Source organism: Equus caballus, chromosome 13 (assembly GCF_041296265.1).
Source record: "Equus caballus isolate H_3958 breed thoroughbred chromosome 13, TB-T2T, whole genome shotgun sequence".
Lineage (NCBI taxonomy): Eukaryota > Metazoa > Chordata > Mammalia > Perissodactyla > Equidae > Equus > Equus caballus.
Genome location: NC_091696.1, coordinates 4,770,529 through 4,790,153, shown reverse-complemented (window position 1 = coordinate 4,790,153; position 19,625 = coordinate 4,770,529). Strand labels below are relative to the sequence as shown.

Genomic DNA, 19,625 nt, shown 5'->3' with positions numbered 1-19,625 from the left:
AGGGCAGTGGGACTTCAGAGGAGGCTGCACTCCTCCCACGTCGGGGCCCTGATGTGGAGGGAGTGGGACCCTCCGGCTTGGACTGAGGATGTCTGGGCGACGTGCTTGAGAACACCGAGCCCCCACATTGCCCCCAACCCTCTGGGCGTGCAGAAGTGGCCCATTTTGCCTTGCAAAAAATATCAGCTGTGCCCCCACTTTGTCCGGAGACCATGCTGAGGTGTCAATGCGGCAGATGTCTTTCAAGACAACCTTTGCCCTCCTTCAGATCTGCCACCGCCTCCCTTCCTGGTCACTAGACCTGTAACAAGGTTCGGGGCCCAGCACAGCCCGGCTGGGAAGTGTTGGCTCTGCTCAGGGAGAGGAGGAATTATTCACCAGCTGGCTAATGTGTACAGGCAGGAAGCAGGGAGCATGCCCAGGAGTGGGCCTGGAGGGCGAGGGGCCGGGAGTCGGGGGCTATGAGGCTGGCCAGGGAGGCTTTATTGATTGGGAGCACTCCTCTGTGGCCCACCTAAGTGTAATGCCCTGGCAAGGGCACCTGGAGCCAGAGCCAGGCTCTCCTGAGATGGCTCTGGAAGCTCAGACATGACCATGGCCCACATTAAATAAGCTGGAGTTGCCAGGACTGCCTTGGCAGAGTGTCAAGGAAGATGTCCGAGGTCCAGAGAAAATAGATCTGTTTTATTCCTGAGAACCCGTTGTTGACTATGCTCTCGGGAGAGCCCAGAGGGTGCTCCTTGCCCTACGGAGATAAGGAATGTGCTGGCGAGAGGGCGCTGACCTCAGCGGGTTGCTCAGCAGGGGCTGTTTTCTGTAGACCAGGGCTGATGTTGGAGGTGCAGTCATGGAACTGGACTCCCTCATGTCAACGGGGTGGCAGGATCCCGGAGTAGCAGTGGCTATAAGCAGCGCTTAACCAACAGGGCAAAGTAGACGTAGTCCCTGAAATGGGCAGTCGGGTTGGGCTGGGAACCAGGAGGCCCATGCCCAAGGAGGTCTAGGCAATGGGTAACGAACACGGTGTTCCCAGGGCCAAGATGGATGGGCGGCCAACTAAGGTATTGCTTGACACTTATCCAAAAACAGAAAGACCAACGTCAGCTTCTCTAATGGAAAGTCACCGTCTTGTTCCCAGTTCCTAGATCTGAGGCAGAGCCCACCCACCACAGGAGAAGCTGCCTGTGGGGAGCGTCCCTCCCTGTGAGAAGCTGTCCCCTGGGGACGGACTTTACAGTGCCACTCTTTACAGTATGGTATACAGTGGTGATTTCCTCAGTCCTTCCCCAAGTAGGCAACAGCCATTTCCCTGAGTAACCATTCCCTGAGGGGACTGGCATATCCAGTCTTTCAACCAGGGGCTCTGACCCCTCAGGGGCGAAGTTATCCCATCAGACAAGCCCCCTGGATCAGCAGGGATGCTGAAGGCGAGGGGATTCCAGGAGGAGGGGGGAGATGAGGAGCATCAGCGAGGCCCTCAGGGCCCACCGCAGTGGCGGGGGCTGCAGGAATCCCAGCAGCCCTTAGTTGGCCGGTGTTCTCCACCTGGAGCGGGATCCATGTGGGACGGGAGTGGGTCTGTGTGGAGCAAGGAGCGGCTTGGGCAAACGTTGACTCTCAGCCCACATCTCCTTGGATGGATCCTCTTTCAGATGGGTGGGCTCCCCCTGCCCTGCCAGGCTCCCCACAGCAGCATCTGCCACTCACACACTCCCAGAGAAGGGGAAATGGCCCCTGACCGAACTCTGAAGAGTGTGGGAATGTGAAAGCTCAGCTCCCTGCCTCAGGTCTCAGGTCGGGACAAGTCTGAGACACCACTGCTGCTCCCGAGGAGCCTGGGATGAAGCAGAAGCTTCTTCCCCGCTGTGGGACTTTGCCCGGGACCTCCCCCTTCCTCCCTTCCCGGGCTGCGCCCCCCCTCTCTCACTAGCCTCCCCCGGCTGCATTTCCTTGGCCAAACACTTACACACAAATGGTCTTCTGCCATCTGCTTCTGGAGAACCTAAGACAGGCGCCAACATGGGCTGGATAGCAAAGCCTGAGGGGAGGGGAGGGCCATGTCTTGGGAGGGGCTTGTTCCAGGTGCAGAGCGGGCAGGCCCCAGGTGTTGACGGGCATTGCTGACACGCTCACAGCCCAGTGGGAGAAGGAGACGTGGAAAAACGATCCTACCGCGGAATGGGCTGTGGGGGACAGAGCAACTGACTCTACCACGGGAGCCAAGTGGCCTCAAAGGAGAAGTCTTGCTGGGTCAGAAGTCGTTTGCAAGGAGAGGACTGGAGGGGAGGCATTCCAGACCGAAGTCACACTACATGCAAAGGGTCTGATGTGGTTAGGAGCGGTGAGTGTCTGGATGGTTGGAAGGTAGGAGCTATGGGACACATGTGGTGGACTCAGGGGGAGAGCTGGGCAGGGGCTAGATTCTGTGGAATCACATAGTTTTCAAGCCAAGGAGTTTGTATTTAATCCTATGGGTCAGTGTTTCCCATTCTTTGGTTATTTGCATATTATATCCACCTACACTAATATGACAATATTTTTCTTAAATGACTAATAGTGTTCTTTTTGTGTGTGTGTGAGGAAGATTGTCGTTGAGCTAACATCTGTGCCAATCTTTCCTCTATTTCACGTGGGTTGCTGCCACAGAGTGGCTTGACGTGCGGTGCTAGATCTGTGCCCAGGATCTGAACCTGTGAGCCCCTGGCCACCGAAGGGAGTGCGTGAACTTAACCACTCTGCCACCCGGCTGGCCCCACTGACAGTGTTCTTAAACAGATGTGTGCAAAATGGGAAATTTGTTTCACCACTACAAATGGAAGGGGTGGGGTATCTTTGTGTGTCACTGGGCTGAGCCAACTACGTTTGCAAGAATGTCCCCTTTTCTGTCTCTGGCTAAGGCTGGCCACACTCGGAGGCTTTCTGGGAGCAAAGGGAATACAGACTGCTGTGCGAGAAGGGAGTTCTAAATACCAGCCATGACTGCGGGATCCGGTACAGAAACGAGGGCTGGAGAGCTCGGAGTGTTTCACTCGTATTTCCATGTGAATCTGTTCGTTTATATATTAACCATCTTTCCCCTCTCCTTCTCCCGTTTCCCTGCCATCTCACATAAAATGCACTAACAGTAGTTAACTTTATATCTCAGTATTTAAGTTACGAGGAATTAAGGTCGAAGAGCAATGACATCAGCCAAGGATGGATAAAGGGGCTTTGCATCCTCCGGGGGAAGGAGCTGGTGTGTTTGGGTCATATGGGAGAGGACTGTCGTCTTGGTTTGGAGGTTAAGCATGATTCGTTGCTTTGGTTTCACACACGTCTGAGACCGTATTAGAGGTCGCATTGTGATGCATTTCCCTCACAGTCCTCTCCCTTACACTAACAAATTCCCCGTGGAACCGCTGACCCACGGTGGGCTTCACAGGAAAAAGAACCAACCAGTCACACTTGAAAATTGAGAGTGCGAGTCCGACTTTAATTCCCAGCGATACAGATACACCTCACATCTCAGCCGTTGTCTTCGGGAGCTGGTTTTTCCATTCTTCACCGGTAAGAAACGTGCCATGCTGAGCGTGGAAATTCACAAAGGTTCTGCGTGCACCCCAGTTCCTGCGGATGGCCACCTGCAGAGAGCGCCACCCAAGCGCGTTGCCACCCTGGGTCTTCACTTGCAGAGGCTCCTCTTCTAGTCCTGGAAGTTTGTACAGGTATCCTCTCCCCGTCTTCGCTACCAGAGGGGTACCTTGACCCAGCGGACCCGTGGGTTTCCAGCAGCATCCGTGGAGGTGACTGCAGGGTTGAGATAGAGTCTCCTTACTCATCTGGACAAAATTCCACCAGGAAGCCCAGCCGTGAACAATCTTGGGCCCTCCCTTTGCGTCTCCCCTGCTGGGTTCTCCTCTGCTCAACTGCTGAGTGTAGGTGGGTCCCAGGGTCTGTCCACAGCCTTACCCAGGTGGCCTCACCCAGCCCCTGGCCTTCATTACCAGCCATTCACCCCAGACTCCCAAACTCCTCCTGTCTACAGCCCTGACTTCTCCCCAGAACTTCTCAGCATCTCCCTCACCCCTATTTGACTTCTCCATTCCGATAGGCATCTTAGACTGACTAAGCCTGCCCTCTGTGCCCACTGTCTCCAAGATAACGCCTGGGCCCGGAAGCCCAGCCACGTGTGGCCCCTAGAAGATCCCATGAGTCAGACCCTGCCTCTGGGGGGGCCTGCCCAACCTTGATCCCCGCCCTCCTTACCCCGACCCTCCCCTACTTTGCTCTTGCCAGCCCAGTCCCCAGTCCTTGTCAAGCCCCGCCCCCGCCCCCATCAGCAGTCTGGCAGCAGGGGCAGGAACAGGCACCCTCCTCCACCCTGCAGAGGGACAGGAACCACGTCCCCTGAGCTGTCTCTCACCGCTGCACTTTTGGCTAGAACAGATGTCATGGGCGGATCCTTCATGGGGGCCATGGGGTGGTATGGTCCAGCAGCTGGGCTGCTCACCCACCTTGCCTAACCAGAGTCCCTAGGGCCCCTGCCTGCTGCCCCCACCCCCGGTTCCCTGCGTCCTGAACCCCTGTCTGTGCAGCCGGGAAGCCACCCTCAGCTCAACCCCCATTCAGAGCTCCCAGGGCCAGTGAGTCCCAGACTTGGATTCCTGTGACAGACGTCAGGGACACAGCTGCAGAGACACGTGACACCCCCCACCCTGAACCCTGGAAGAGGAGTCAGAGGGACACAGGACTGAAGGAAGCAGAGGCAAGGACAGCAGCGAATGACCAAGACCCCAGGGGAGACCTGGATTGTGACGCCAAAACCCCAGGGCCTGAAGGCTGGGGGGCGGGGGCCAGGGCCAGGAGACACTCCCACTTCCAGATCCTTCCACCTCCCCACCAAGGCAGCAGCAGCTCTTCAGGGTGTGACACACATGGCCCGTGGACACCAGGCAGTTTTAGGTGGAACACAGACACAAGATCGAGTAACGCTGGGTCTCATGGTATTATTGCCATCGTTCTGTGGGTCACATAAAGTTATCGCCATTTGAATTATGCTTTCATCTTTTGGGTTTTTTCGGTTTTCCCCTAGTATTTCCAAGTTTTACTGTCACGTGAGTCCTGGGATCTTGCAGCATCCTCTGACCCCCGGAAGTTCTCCACCTGTGGAAACAGGTCCAAACTGTCTGGGCATCTTTCTGACCCAGACATGTGCACCTGGACAGGAGCCCCATCTCCATGGTCTGCTTGGGCCGAAGCAGAAGCCACAAGAGAATTTTCCTTGTGGTCCTGACCTCCCCGTGACTCGCTGATAAATTCTTTGAGGGGCGCAAAAGGGTGCATCCAGGACCAACAACATCCATGTGGAGGCTTTGCACAAATTTAATAATTTTCCTTTTTCCCAGTGGACACAGCCCACTCCAGGGCCCAGGGCTTTGTAGGGGCGGCTGAGCAGGCCCGTTGGCACCCTCATCACTCCCACCTCCCACCTGCAGTTTCAGCCACATCTGGCGGTTCTTTGACTTGAGTCAACCTTTGCCACCTTTACCCTGTGCCCTCACTCATTGTGGGGACTTTGCTTTTCTGTGTTTAGATCACAATTCTGTCTCTGAGCTGGCAGCCAGTCAGGCCCAACTAGTTCATGTGTGTTGGGAGACGTAAAAGGAAAATGTAGAGACAAGAGTTTAAGAAAAGGAAGTTTGGGAAAGGGGTCCAGACCTCAAGTGAAAAATGCAATGGGAGTTTTTTTTAAACTCACAAAATTACCAAGAGTATAGTTAATCTAAATATTTCACATAATGATCATATCTGCAAGGGTTTGCAAAAGGCAAGGATAAGGTGGTTTTTGGGGAGGGGGGATCAGGAAAGGGCTCAAGGTTTTCTCTATTTTGGGGCCTAGTGATGGACAGAGGCACCAGGCGTGACATCCTTCCTGCCCCTTTGTGACATGTTAGTCATGATAATGGCAGGGAACAGGGTGTCCTTTTACTTCCTTAGCAAATAGATAAATATCTCTTTGGGCTGTATTCGTGCCCTACCAGGCGCCAAGCCCAGAATTCCTTGGTAAGACGGAGAATCCCCGGGCAGAAAGACGAAGTCAAAGCCATGAAACAGAAAAGAGCTTGACACTTACAGGTCTTTGCTTCCTTTGGGTCAGCTGGGGATCTTTTAAGAAACAGCAGCGGTGATCATCAGGGAAATGCAAATCAAAACTACACTAAGATGTCACCTTACACCTGTTAGAATGACAAAAATATCTAAAACTAATAGCAACAAATGTTGGAGAGGTTGCGGAGAAAAAGGAACCCTCATACACTGCTGGTGGGAATGCAAACTGGTGCAGCCACTATGGAAAACAGTATGGAGATTCCTCAAAAAACTAAAAATAGAACTACCATACGATCCAGCCATCCCACTACTGGGTATTTATCCAAAGAGCCTGAAGTCAGCAATCCCAAAAGTCCTGTGCACCCCAATGTTTATTGCAGCACTGTTTACAATAGCCAAGACGTGGAAGCAACCTAGGTGCCCATCGACAGATGAATGGATAAAGTAGACGTGGTACATATATACAATGGAATACTACTCAGCTGCAAAACAGAACAAAATCATTCCATTTGCAATAACATTGATGGACCTTGAGAGAATTATGTTAAGTGAAATAAGCCAGCGAGAAAAAGATAGTCTGTGTATGACTCCACTCATATGAGGAATTTAAAACTATGGACCAAGAACAGTTTAGTGGATACCAGGGGAAAGGTGGGGTGGGGGGTGGGCACAAAGGGTGAAGTGGTGCACCTACAACATGACTGACAAACATTAATGTACAATTGAAATTTCACAAGATTGTAACCTATCAATAACTCAGTAAAAAAAAAAAAAAAAAAGAAAGAAAAGAAATAGCAACGGTCCTCCAGCGAGGACTTGGGGACTGGAATTCTGGCCCCCAGTTACTATGTGACAACTTTCTTTGCCTGAAAAATGGGCGCAAGAGGGTTGATTGCTCTGGGTCATTGTGTATCAAACAGGTGAAATAATACTGCAAAGAGGCCTGGCACATGGTGGGTGCGTGGAATATGTTTGTTGCATCTAAAACAAGGAAGAGTCTAAAACACTCTTTCCCCTGGTTGGATCTTCTATGAGATACGGCTTTCTGTTATTCCAATGTTAAAAAGTTTATAGGTGGTAGAAATGAAGACTTTGTGAGGCCCCGGATGGTAGAAGGGCACAGTGATCCCCTTAGGATCCTCCCTTGCAGGTAGGGTCTGGCAGGGTCCCCAGGTGACTCTTTGCAAGCCTGTGACAACAGCCACCACCCAGGCCTCTCCCCTAAGCCCTGGACCTGAGGACTCCCCGGTCTCCCCGCCTCGGATGTGTCCATGGAGCTCTCAATTCCTGGCCAAAGCTGCTCCTCCTGACTTCTCCCTTCAATGGCTGGCAGCACTGTCCACCTGGAGACATTGAGACACTTTCCTGAGAGTCCTGGATGTTCTCTGCTTCTCTCAATGCCCTCTGTTTCAGTTAACTATTGGTGTGCAATAATCCACCGGAAAACTATGGCTTAAAACAACAGACACTGTATTATTTCTCATGGTTCTGCAGGCTGCTTGGGCTCAGCTGGATGGTTCTTCTGCTCCCTGTGATGTTAGCTGGGGCTGTATCACCTGAGGGCTCCCTGGGGCTGAGACATCCAAAAGGGTTCGTCACGAGGCTGGTGGTTGATACTGGCGGTCAGCTGGGAGCTTGGTGGGGCTGTCCACTGGAGCACCCACGCATAACTTCTCCATGTGGCCTGGGCATCTCTCAGCAGAGTGGCTGGGTCCCAAGAAACCTGGGCTTGGAATCTGCAAGGCTTCTTATAATCTCGTCTTAGAAGTTGTACAGTGTCACTTATGCCACATCCTATTTATCAAGGTAAGTCACTGGCCCAGCCCTGATCAAATAGAGGGAAATAGTTTCTACTGCTTGGGGGGAGGAGCTGCACACAATTTTCAGCCTCTTCTATCTACCATAAATCCTATTTAACTGCGCACCAAGTTTTGCCTTAAAATTAAGCCCAAATTGTTCACCCTAACCCCTTTATGGATTGCCACTACTTCAGTATTCAATTATCACTCTGATAGTCTCTCTAAAAGCAGTAACCACAGGACTCAGCCGCTCCTGCCAGTGTCTGGTCCCCATCCCACTGCTGTTCTCTTGGGTCAGGCCATTCTCCTCACCTCTGCCCTCCAAGCATGTGTTGGGATTTCTCGTCCACTGATGATTCCTTCCTATTCTCCTTGTCCTTGTGGACACATACCCCTTTCTCCACCTTCACTGTACTTTCAGTGTCCTTTGTGGAGGGAAATAAATGCATGAGGTCAGTTCCCTATGTTCAATCAGAAATATCTGCCTTGGGTTTCTGGCCCCTTCTAATCCGTCCTCCCCAACATCGTCATGATGATGGTTCTAAGGTGCCAGTCCCTTGTCCCCTCCTCTGGTGGGGAGTCCCCTTCTTTCCTGGACCGATGCTTCACGACTTCCATCAAATTTGCCACATGGACCTACCACCTGTACTATCATTTGCTTAACAATTTTCTTTAAATCCAGTCACTTTTTAGCTGAAGTAAATTTACTTTAAGGTGATTATTGATATAGTTGGATTAATAGCTACCATATTTATTACCATTTTATATTTTTTGCCCTTGTTCTTTGAATCTTTTTTTTTTGTCTTCAACACTTTTTCTGCATCCTCTTAGGTTAACTGAGCACTTTATATGATTTCATTGTTTCTCTTAAGTATATCAATTCTACTTAAAGATTTTTTTTCCAGTGGTTGCCCTGAGTTTGCAGTATACATTCACACCTAATTCAAGTCTGCATTCAAATAACACTATACTATTTCATGGGGAGTGCAAGTTCTTTCTTTCTTTTTTTTAGGGGGGAAAGATCAACCCTGAGCTAACATCTGCTGCCAATCCTCCTCTTTTTGCTGAGGAAGACTGGCCCTGAGCTAACATCCAAGCCCATATTCCTGTACTTTATATGTGGGACACCTACCACAGCATGGCTTGCCAAGCGGTGCCACGTCCACACCCGGGCCGCCGAAGCGGAACGTGCGCACTTAACTGCTGTGCCACCAAGCCGGCCCCAAGTGCAAGATCTTCATAACAGAATATTCCCAATTCCTACTTCCTGTCCCTTTTAACATTGCTGTCATTCATTTCACTTATCCATTCGGTGCTTATAGCACCATATACATTGTTGTTATTATTATTTTATATAAATTGCTATGTGTTGAACAGTTAAGTAAAAGAAAAAGATTTTTTTTTTACCTTCATTTATTCCTTCTCTAATGCTTTTTCTTTCTTTATGTAGATCTGAGTTTCTGATCTATATCATTTTCTTTCTGAAGAAGAATTTCTTTGAACACATCTTGCAAAGCGGGCCTACCAGGGACAAATTTCCTCAATTTTTGTTTGTCTGAGAAAAATATTTATTTCTCCTTCACTTTCAATGGATGCAGAATTCTACGTTGGTGGGCATTTTTTTTTTTTTTTTCAGTGCTTTAACTATTTTATTCTGCTCTCTTTTTGCTTGCGTGATTTCTGAAGAGAAGTCTGATGTAATTCTTACCCTTGCTCTTCTATAGGGAAAGTTTTTCTTTCTCTGGCTTCTTTCAAGATTTTGTCTTTGTCTTTGAATTTCCGCGGTTTGCGTATGATGTGCCCAGGTGTAGATTCGGTGGTATTTATCCTCCTTGGTGTTCTCTGAGCTTCCCGGATCTATGTTTTGGTGTCTCCCATTAATCTTGGAAAATTCTCAGCTACTGTTACTTCAAATATCTCTTCTGCTCCTTTCTCTCTTTCTTCTCCTTCTGGTATTCCCATTATGCCTATGCTACAACTTTTGTGATTGCCCTATAGTCCTTGGATGGTCTATTGCATTTTTAAAAATTCTGTTTTCTCTTTGCATTGCGGTTTTGCAAATTTCTATCCATGTTTCACAAGCTCATTGATTTTTTTCTTGGCTGTGTCCAGTCTCTTGAGGGGTCCATTGAAGGTATTCTTCATTTCCGTCACCGTGTTTTTGATTTCTAGCATTTCTCTTTGATTCTTTGTTAGAGTTTCCATTTCTCTGCTTATGTTACCTATGTGTTCGTTCATGTTGTCTACTTTTTCCATTACGATCCTTAACATATTCATCACAGTTGTTTTAAATTCCTGGTCTGATTATTCCAACTTCTGTACTGAATCTGTCTCTTCCAATTGTGTTTTTTGTCTTGTAGGCCGCTTTTTAATTTTTTTTGTTGAAAGCGGGACATGATGCACTGGGTAAAAAGAACTGAGTCCAATAGGCCTTTAGCATGAGGTTTTATATTTATCTGACTAGGAGTTAGGCTTCGTTTACTGTTTGCCGCAGCTGTAAGTGTTAGAGGCTAAAATTTCCTCTGGTCTCCTTGTTTTTTTCTCCCCTATTGTCTTTGGATTTTCCTAGAGACTTCTTTCAAAACAAGGTCTGAGACACACCATTCTTTTAGTTGTATTCCCTTGTTGTATAGGGGAGCCTTCTTGATGTGATGGTAGGGGATGGGGGGGGAGCTTTCTATAATCTTACTATTAGGTCTCAGTCTTTTAGCAAGCCTGTGCCTGTGGGCCATGGCCTTCAGAAATGTTTCTCAGTGTTTCCCCACATAGGGGAGACAGGAAGGTTAGAGGGGGCAGGAGTTGGGTGTTTCCCCTCCCCCACATGGAAGACCAGCACGTGCTGGAGTCAGGTATTTCCCTTCCTCTGGCTTGGTTAGGCTCTCATAAAAGAAATTCTTTTCTTTTCTTTTTTTCAAGATTGGCACCTGAGCTAACATCTGTTGCCAATCTTTGTTTTTTTTCTTCTTCATCCCAAAGCCCCCCACTACATCGTTGTGTATTGTAGTTGTAGGTCCTTCTAGTTGTGGCATGTGGGATGCCGCCTCAGCAGGGTCTGTCGAGCGGTGCCATGTCTGCACCCAGGATCCAAACTGTGAAACCCTGGGCCGCCAAAGCAGAGTGCACAAACTTAACCACTGGGCCACAGGGCCAGTCCCAAATAGTTTCTTCTGAGAGCAGACTCTATTAAGAACAACAGAGCACTCTGGATGTATTTAAAAGTGGTTGCTTTCCCCCTTCTCCTGCCAGAAGCATGAGGGTTTTTTTTTCTTTGCTTTTCACTGTTAGAACCTGGTAGGGCTCCTGGAGTTAAAACTCACAAAAGTGCAGGGACTTCTGAAGCCCGTGCCCCACTGGAGTTTTGAAATCTCAGACTTGTTCTCACTGAGCCTCTAACCATTCATCAGTTCTGGTTTGCCTTCCTGCCTGGCACTGGCTCCAGGGGGCTTCTGCTCCAGTAAGCTGGGATTCCCTGTACCTGCCGTCTGTCTCTCCAACTTTGGGCGCAGCGGTTTGCCCTAAGACCTCAATTCTCTGATGAATCTAAAGCCAATTGTTGATTTTCACTTGTTTCTTATTGTGATGATGGAGTGGTGACTTCCAATGTTGGACCAGAAACTGGAAATCCAGCTAACTTTATTTTAAAAGACGATTTAAATACAGTCACACATTGCTTAAAGAAGGGGATACGTTCTGAGAAATGCATCAATGGCAATTTTGTCATTGTGCAAACATCATAGATTGTACTGAAGGTGAACAAAATTTGCCACCCCAAAACATGCCTGTTTAATGTGAGGATTATTTAGGTTGATTATTTTTAAGAAATAAAAGGCTCAGAAAATTTTTCTGGTTACTTCCCCATAACTGCCTAAAAGAATTCAGATAAAAAAACCTGTCTCGAGGAGTGAGCTATCACCTTAGCATAACATACACTATGTGGTGGATAGGGAGGAACCTAGAAAATCTGTTTGTTGGGCTCCCCTCTCTGTTCTGTTTCTGTGTGGCCAAACACTTGTTTTCCAAACATTTGCTCCTTTTCTCCTACCTGTGGACCCGCCTTCCTTCCCTTTGCAGTCCCTGACTCTCCCCACCCCCAACATCTTCTTTTGTCTTTAGCTGAGGATGTTATTTGAGGGGAGGGCTTTGGCTATTTTGGCAAGTTACTCATTTTTCCTGGGTTTCTCCCATGCATATGTGTCATTGAACTATTATTTGTTTTTCCCCTGTTAATCTGTCTCTTGTCAACTTAATTCTTAGACTAGCCAGAAAAACCTAAAAGGATACAGGAAAATTTCTTCCTCTCCCACAGTACTTATACAAACCCAGATGGTACAGCCTACTACACAGCTAGGCTATATGGTACTAATCTTATGGGGCCACCATCATACATGCGGTCCATTGTCCAGCGAAACATTGTGATGCGGCAAATGACTATACTGCAAATGGAAAATCAGTGTCACCTGACACAAACAGAAGGTAGCTGTCAAAATGAATACAATGAAGGGGCCGGCCTGGTGGTGTAGTGGTTAAGTTTGCGCACTCTGCTTTGGCGGCCCGGGGTTCGCAGGTTCAGATCTTGGGTGTGGACCTAACATCACTTGTCAAGCCATGCTGTGGCAGCATCTCACATAAAATAGAGGAAGATTGGCACACACATTGGCTCAGGGGCAATCTTCCCCAAGCAAAAAAAAAAAAAGTGAATACAATGGAAAGAAAATGATGCTGTTAAATTATCTTTGTTTAGATGGGAGATGAGCAAGTGTCAGAGAGATGCTAGAGACCAGGTAACCTCACATAGAGACTTTCTCTTTGATGCTTTCTCTCACAGGATGGCTTAGGAGGCTGCTGAGTGACTGACTCAGGGGAGGGGAGGGGAGAAACGGAGAGGGCTAGGTTGTCCATGGCCTGGGGGAGCTGCTCGAGCAGCCTTCGACCACCGCCCTCAGGATGCCTCTGACCTGAGGACGGCCACACCTTGGTTTGCACAGTCTGCTGTCTAGGTGGACTTTCCTGTTGCTCACTGCTGAACTCAATCTCAACTGACTTCTCTCATTCATCTGGAGAAGTAGTCAGCAGTTTTAAACACTCACATCAAAATAAGATATAAGAAATCGAATGGTCTCCAAAAAAATAAACCATATGCTTTTGCATTAATACAATTTCCATGTCACTCGGATATCTATAAACAGTTTGGTGGGGGTACATAAAAATGTATTCATGGGGGCCGGCCCGGTGGAGCAGCGGTTAAGTTCGCACGTTCCGATTCTCGGCGGCCCGGGGTTCGCTGGTTCGGATCCCGGGTGCGGACATGGCACTGCTTGGCAAGCCATGCTGTGGTAGGCATCCCACATGTAAAGTGGAGGAAGATGGGCACGGATGTTAGCTCAGGGCCAGGCTTCCTCGGCAAAAAGAGGAGGACTGGCAGTAGTTAGCTGAGGGCTAATCTTCCTCAAAAAAAAAAAAAAGAAGTGTATTCATGAAATCGAGTTCACCAGGTGTATCATCTGCCCCGTTCCTCCTGTGCCCTCCACGGGGGACGCTGGTGGTGAGGAGGCTGTCAGTCCGCCCACTGGTTGTCATGAGGCTCATTCTGTGTGTCAGCTGTCCTTTGGCTCACCAGCAGGGACACGGGGATGTGGGAAGTACGAGGCATCTGGCTGCATTTGGAATTCTGTGAGGTCCAGGATGTCGTCGCTGGAGCTGGAGCGTAGGGTCTTCGGGCAGGCCCCGCCTCCGCACAGACCCACTGTTGGCATGCACTGCCTTCACTCCCAATCGGCTCTGGGGACTTGCTCAGCTGTCACCTCCTGAAGGAAGCCCTCCTGGGCTTCTCCTGGGCTCTCAGGCCAGAACTGGCAAGGAGCCCGGCACAGCGGGGTGCTGACTGATGTCTCCGCCCAGATCTCACATGCCCAGCGTGGGGAGACAGCACAGGGCCACCGTTAAAGAGAACCAGAGCCAGACGATTATTAAAGTGGCTAAAGCAGATTTTATTTAAGATCTAATGCAATAGGGGAAAAGAGACCTCAGAATAGAACTGGACTCAATTCCACATACGGCAAGGACGAGTGCGGATTCACAGCCAAGGAGCAGGTGGGAGGAAGTCAGCGGATGGAAAATCACTAAGAGAAACATCAGGGGTAGGGTTTGGGGGACTCTGGTTAAACAGACCCGACTGGATTCTTGCTGAAGGCAGGCCAGGGTGACCAGAACTCTCCTGGGGGTGGCGTGGGGAGACTTCGATCAGATATGGAGGGTGATCAAATATCGAGGGTGGAGATTCTGGCTAAACCGACTTGATGGGATTTTTGCTAAAACTGGGTGATGCAAAGGCAGACATGGAAGCCAAAAAATCAAGGCCTAATTGAGATGAGGTTCAGATAACAAGTTGGGTCAAGGAGGGAGTCTTTCTCATCCCTCGTGCCTCATCTGTCTGCAGGCCAGACCCCACTCCTGCCTGTTTCTTTCTGCTTGTCATCTCTGCTCCTCCTGTCCGCCCTTTCCCCTAGGCTGCCCTGCACTGCCAGGCAGGAGGCAAGGATGGACTCAGGGCCTGGGCAGACGCAGAAATCCGAGGGAGAGACTGGGGCAGGGAGAGGCTCTCTCTGGAAGAATGACAGACAGTCCTTCATAACGGTGTCAAGGATCACAGAACCGGGGGATGTCCCCAAAGTGATCAGATTTTCCTCAGACAGAAATTCCCATCTCTGCAGCTTAACTCTGTCACTTTGTGCTATGAACTGAATGTCTGTGTCCCCTCAAACTCCTCTGTTGAAACCTAGCCCCAGTGTGATGGCATTAGGAGGTGGGGCCTTTGGGAGGTGGTTCGGTCATGAGAATGGAGCCCTCATGAATGGGATTAGCGCCCTTATGAGAGGGACCCCAGAGATCTCCTCGCCCTTTCTACTGTATAAGGACACACCAAGAAGGCACCAGGTACGAACTCACCAGACAATGGATCTGCCAACGCCTCAATCTTGGACTTCCCAACCTCTAGAACTGTGAGAAAGAAATGCTTGTTGTTTAAGCGAAGCATTTGGTGTCTTTGTGACAGCAGCCCAAATGGACTAAGACACTGTCACCTTCAAGCCTTGTCAGTTTCCATCTGGGTTACCTCAACAGCCTTTGGACAGCTTCTTGCTGCCCACCTGAACCCCTGCCATGCACCCCCCTACCCCCACCTCCACCTCCATCCATCCATCTTGGCAAATCATGACCCACGTGCTTGATGCCTTTGGTGGCTGCTTGCTGCCACGGGCCCTCCACTGAGATGTGAGGCTCCAGCCCCAAGATGACTCCAGACCCCTAGTCTTGCCCCAAGCTCCCCACTTCCAGGCCCCTGCTCCGGCCAGGTCTCCCCTGCCCCACTGTGTCCCAGGCTCTAGCTGTCCTTCAGGCGTGGAGGAAATGCCACCTGTCCCACTTCTGCTTCCCTCAGTTCCTGGCTCTCAGGGTGCACCTCACAGTTGGGACTTTGGGACCTGCCCTCCTCCAGCCCCGGAGGCCCCGAGTCCCTCACTGCTGTCCCCCCCCCAGGCAGCATGGGGCGGGAGGAGCTCAAACCCAGGCGAGCCCTTGTGTCTGGGAGGGGCTGCTGCTCCCCTCTGCCCAGCCCACCTTGGGAGCCCCTTCCGAGCGCCCTCGAGGGAAAAAGCTGCTGACTAACAGGTCAGTCGCTGGCTGGGCTGAGTGGCGATGTCCAGTTTGGGTGTTTTTCTTGTTCTTGTTGCCTCCTGCTCTCTCAGCGTGCACAGGCCTGGGCAGGCCTTGCTCCGGGACACACTACCAGTCACCTCTCTCCTCTTGGCTCATAAGCAGCTGGGTGGAGGGTGGACCAGCTGCTGACACAGGCTCACTCGCCTTCTCTCTCTCCCAGGGCTGCCTCATGTTGGCAGAGGCCTCGAGTGGGACTGGGTCCCTTCCTCTGACGTTCCTCGTGTTTCTGGCCCATCGGCTGTCCCTCGCAGAGGCAGGACTTGATCACAGATAGATCCCAGCCCAGAACATCAAAAAATGGCATCAAATCCCGCCGACTCCCGATCATCCATAGCATGGAACACCGGCACCTTTGCGTTTACCCTTGTTATCAAAGGGCTCTCTGCCACTGACAGGCACGACGGTAATTTTGAGTTCTGAGAGCCCGCGTGGTACGCGGCCCTGAATGGCATCTCCCTGTGGGTGGGGCTGGTGCCTCAGCTGAGCCTGCCCTGTCACAGGCACACAGGCAGTCCTGGGAATGCAGGGAGCCCTGGCGGCCTGCTCCATTTTGCTCTTGCCTGTCCCCACCCCTGCTAACCTCTCCCCCACCAGAGCCCTGGGATCGCCCATCAGCTTTCATGCCTCGATCCGCAGCCCTTCTGCCCCCTATCGGGTTCTCACACCCCTCTACACACGAGTCTTAGGGCCTGGTGGGCCGCGGGACCCCATGGGAAGGCCTCCATCTCCCTGGCCCTCCCTGCTGATTAGACAGCAGGGCCTGAGCTCCGCAGGAACCCCTGGAGTGAGCACGGGGCCCAGCACTCGATGGGTGTGAGAGGCACATGCTGCGTGGGAACGAGTGAGCACACACCCCGATCAAGAATCCCCGATGAGAACAGAGGAAAAGCAGGGATCAGGCTGCTGGCCACGGAGGGAGTGAGGGATGTTGCTGAGGACCTGAGAACCCCCGGGAAAGGGCAGCCAGGGAGGGCCAGCGGCCAGGCCTTGGCAGGACTGTGAGATTCACGAGACCCAAGCAGTCAAGCACACGGCACTTTCTGGAACATGGCTGCAGGATGGAGTAAAGGGGAGGGATAGAGGGAGAGTCAAGGCTGAACCAGGCTCCCCTGCTCTCCAGCACCGCGTGAAGGGAGGCCCACCCGTCAGGGGCCACGCCCACAGGTGCCTGGGGCAGCCAGCCCTGACCCTGGGAGCTCTGCACTTAGGTGGCTGGAAGGGTCAATGCCAGCTGACTTTAGGACTTGAGAGCCCCAGGCGTGGCCCATTTGGGACCACCTAGCACTACCCCGAGTAGGCACAAAGGCAACGTCGGGCCCAGGGGAGGGTCATCTGCAGAGGCTCAGCCAGTCTGAGGCCGTTGGCAAGGCCCACACTCAAGCATGCAACCCGGGTCCGATGGAGAGCAGACCCGGAAGGAACGGGGTCAGGTGGGGTCACAAAAGCGGGGAATCATATGTATTTGATGTAAAATAAACACAGATATGGGGCTCCTAGCAAGCGGCTTGGGTTTCATTCTCACAGAACAGTGTGTGGTCTACCTGAGTGCATCTTGCTCCTGAAGTCACAGTTGTGGGACAGGGGAGGGGACACCTTGTGTGGTGAGGTCAAGCCTCACACTGACCTGGGAGACACTGAACTGGGTAGACCGTGGGGCCTCTGCATGCCTGTATCACTCAGTGACCTGGGCGGGATGAGGTTTGGGGACTCTTCCTGTCACAGGGTCAGAGGAAAGACAGGCTCCCAGGGGCCGTGGGAAGGAGACCCTTCGAGAGGGGAGGAAACCAAGGGGCCAACGGGCAGCAGCTCTCTGCTTGGCCTCTGGAGGACTGCGGTCAGCTGAGGGGGAGATTTGGGCAGAGACAACCTCATGGAGGGCAGGGCCTGTTGAGCAGCGAGCCTGGTGCCTTCGAAAACCTCTGCAGAGAAGAGAGGGGAAGAAACCGGGTCCTGGGTTAGGTATCAGGTGGGGACAGGCCAAGAGGAGATCTGAGGAGATGCTGGGGTGACGTGGGGTCCCTGTCTGACAAGGTGGAAGGTTCTAAGGCAGGGATGGAGTTGGTGGTTCCCTGTCCCCACCTGGCTCCCCCAATTGTTGTCTACCTGGCTCTAGGCTCCGGCTGTGACCACATCCCCTGGGCTCCCTTGGCCTCCAGATTAGGAGGAGGATTGGCCAGTGGACAGTGCTGACAGGATGGGGTGGGGGAGAGTGGCGGGGTAGTCACACTCCTCCCCCACAATCACAGCTCCCACCGGGTGACCCCATCTCCACTCCTCCAGCCCTCTCCATCCCTGCCCCACCCCTTCAGGCCCAGGGGCTAGTCTCTGGTGCCCCCACTCCTGGTACTGGCCTTCACCTGGCCTCCTCTTGTTAGTTACCCTACATTCAGATCCTCTTACTGGAACCACTTTGGGGGAAAGAGTAGAGAACTGTCTAAGATACCGTCTGAGGCTCCAAATCGTAGAGACTCAAAGGACCAGACAGGAGGCGCCATTCAGAAGTGGGCATTAAAGGGAGAGGCACAGTCCAGCCTCATCCACAGGGGCTGGTCACTTCGCAGCCCCTGTGACCGGCGCCCTGCACACCACGGGCTCCGTGTTGCCAGATCTTCTGATTTTTCAAATCTTTTTACAAGAGACTCTCAATTTGTAAGTGTTAGTCATTAATTTTAAACCGTTTTTAAAACACCAGGAACCAAACACAATCATCGAGATGTTGGAGTTGGCAGGTGGCTGGCGCTTTGGGCTGGGCAAGACTGGCTTGGGCGGGAGCTGCAGCCCTCTGCGGGTCAGAGGCGTGAGTCCTCCGTGGGCCTGAGAAGTCCACCAGGTCGGGGCTGAGGTTCCGCAGGGGAGAAGCTGTGAACCTGCCCCGGGCCCAGCCAGGGTGCTGCCTGTCTTGAGGGTCCAAGGCTGGGGACACTCCAGAAAATAGAAGAGCAATGGTATCCGTAGGGTGGGAGCTGGGGGAGGAGCGGGGGCACACCATTCCTGAGTGGGGCTGCACCCAGGCTGAAAAAGGGCGCGACCTCGGTGGCAGCAAGAGCTCACCATCAGACTCTGCTGCGTTCTCTGGGGGTGGATGCACACAGATTTGGGGGAGGGCCGCAGGTGGCCCCTGAGCCCACTGACCTCACCTTCTCACAGCTCCGACAGCGACCACCTATGGCTTCTGCCTTCCCTTCCCAGAGGCGGGCCCTCCCCACGTCCTGATCCCGTCCCTCCCGGGGATCCGCGCTCCTTATTGTACTCACTCAGGTACCCGGCCCACTGGCTCCTTCAGTCCTCGTCCTCCCCCATTCCGGGGTACCCTCCCCGACGCTTACCCAGCGTTGGCCCTGCCCGCACTAGTGGCCCAGGAAGCAGGGCCGGTGAGCTGTGGACCCCGGGCCCACTGGTTCCAGTCTGGGCGATCCATCAGCGGCCAGGGATCGCCCCACCTCGTCTGAGTCTCACAGCACGCTGGCCAGAGGGACGCCTCCACGAGACCCCGTAGGGGGTCATCGCCTCCCTCCATCGTCGTGGGGCCTGGGGAGGGTGCCGAGGGCAGGTCTGGCAGCCAGCAGCCGCTCCCTGAATCATGGTCGGATGAGAAAGGGGAGCCGGGTTTCGGGACGGGGCGCGCGCGCTCAGGGCCGCGGGACCTCGCGCACGTCTCAAGGGGCAGAGTGCGCCGGGGGTCCCCAGGGGTGGGGCCGGCGTCTCCAGGGCAGGGGGAGCTGCGGTCCCCAGGGGTGGAGCAGCAGGGTCCCTCAGGGTGGGGCCGGGGTCTCGGGGCAGGGGGCGCTGCGGCCCCCAGGGGTGGGACCGGGGTCTCGGGGCAGGGGGCACCGGGGTCCCCGGGGTTGGGGTCTCGGGTCAGAGGGCGCTGCGGTCCCCAGGCATGGGGCACTGAAGTCCCCCGGGGCGGGCCGGGGCCGAAAGCTCCCCTGCACGCGCGGAGCTTCCTTTGCCCCCACGCACGCCCCCTGCGGGAGCCGCGCTCGACCCCGCGTGACCGGAAGTGCCCCCCCGTGTGCGCGGGCG

General features: G+C 52.6%; 2 long non-coding RNA genes across 2 annotated transcripts; both read right to left on the bottom strand.

Moving 5' to 3' along the window:
• Nucleotides 1-13,852: 13,852 nt before the first annotated feature.
• Nucleotides 13,853-16,878, bottom strand: LOC111776179 (uncharacterized). The gene is made up of 3 exons (XR_002812140.2): nt 15,501-16,878; nt 14,832-14,882; nt 13,853-14,005 (listed from the first exon to the last, which is right to left on the bottom strand). It is a non-coding gene; the product is annotated as an uncharacterized lncRNA (long non-coding RNA).
• A 164-nt stretch (nt 16,879-17,042) lies between these two features.
• LOC138916970 (uncharacterized) lies at nt 17,043-19,590 on the bottom strand. The gene is made up of 2 exons (XR_011424247.1): nt 17,703-19,590; nt 17,043-17,518 (listed from the first exon to the last, which is right to left on the bottom strand). It is a non-coding gene; the product is annotated as an uncharacterized lncRNA (long non-coding RNA).
• Nucleotides 19,591-19,625: the final 35 nt, after the last annotated feature.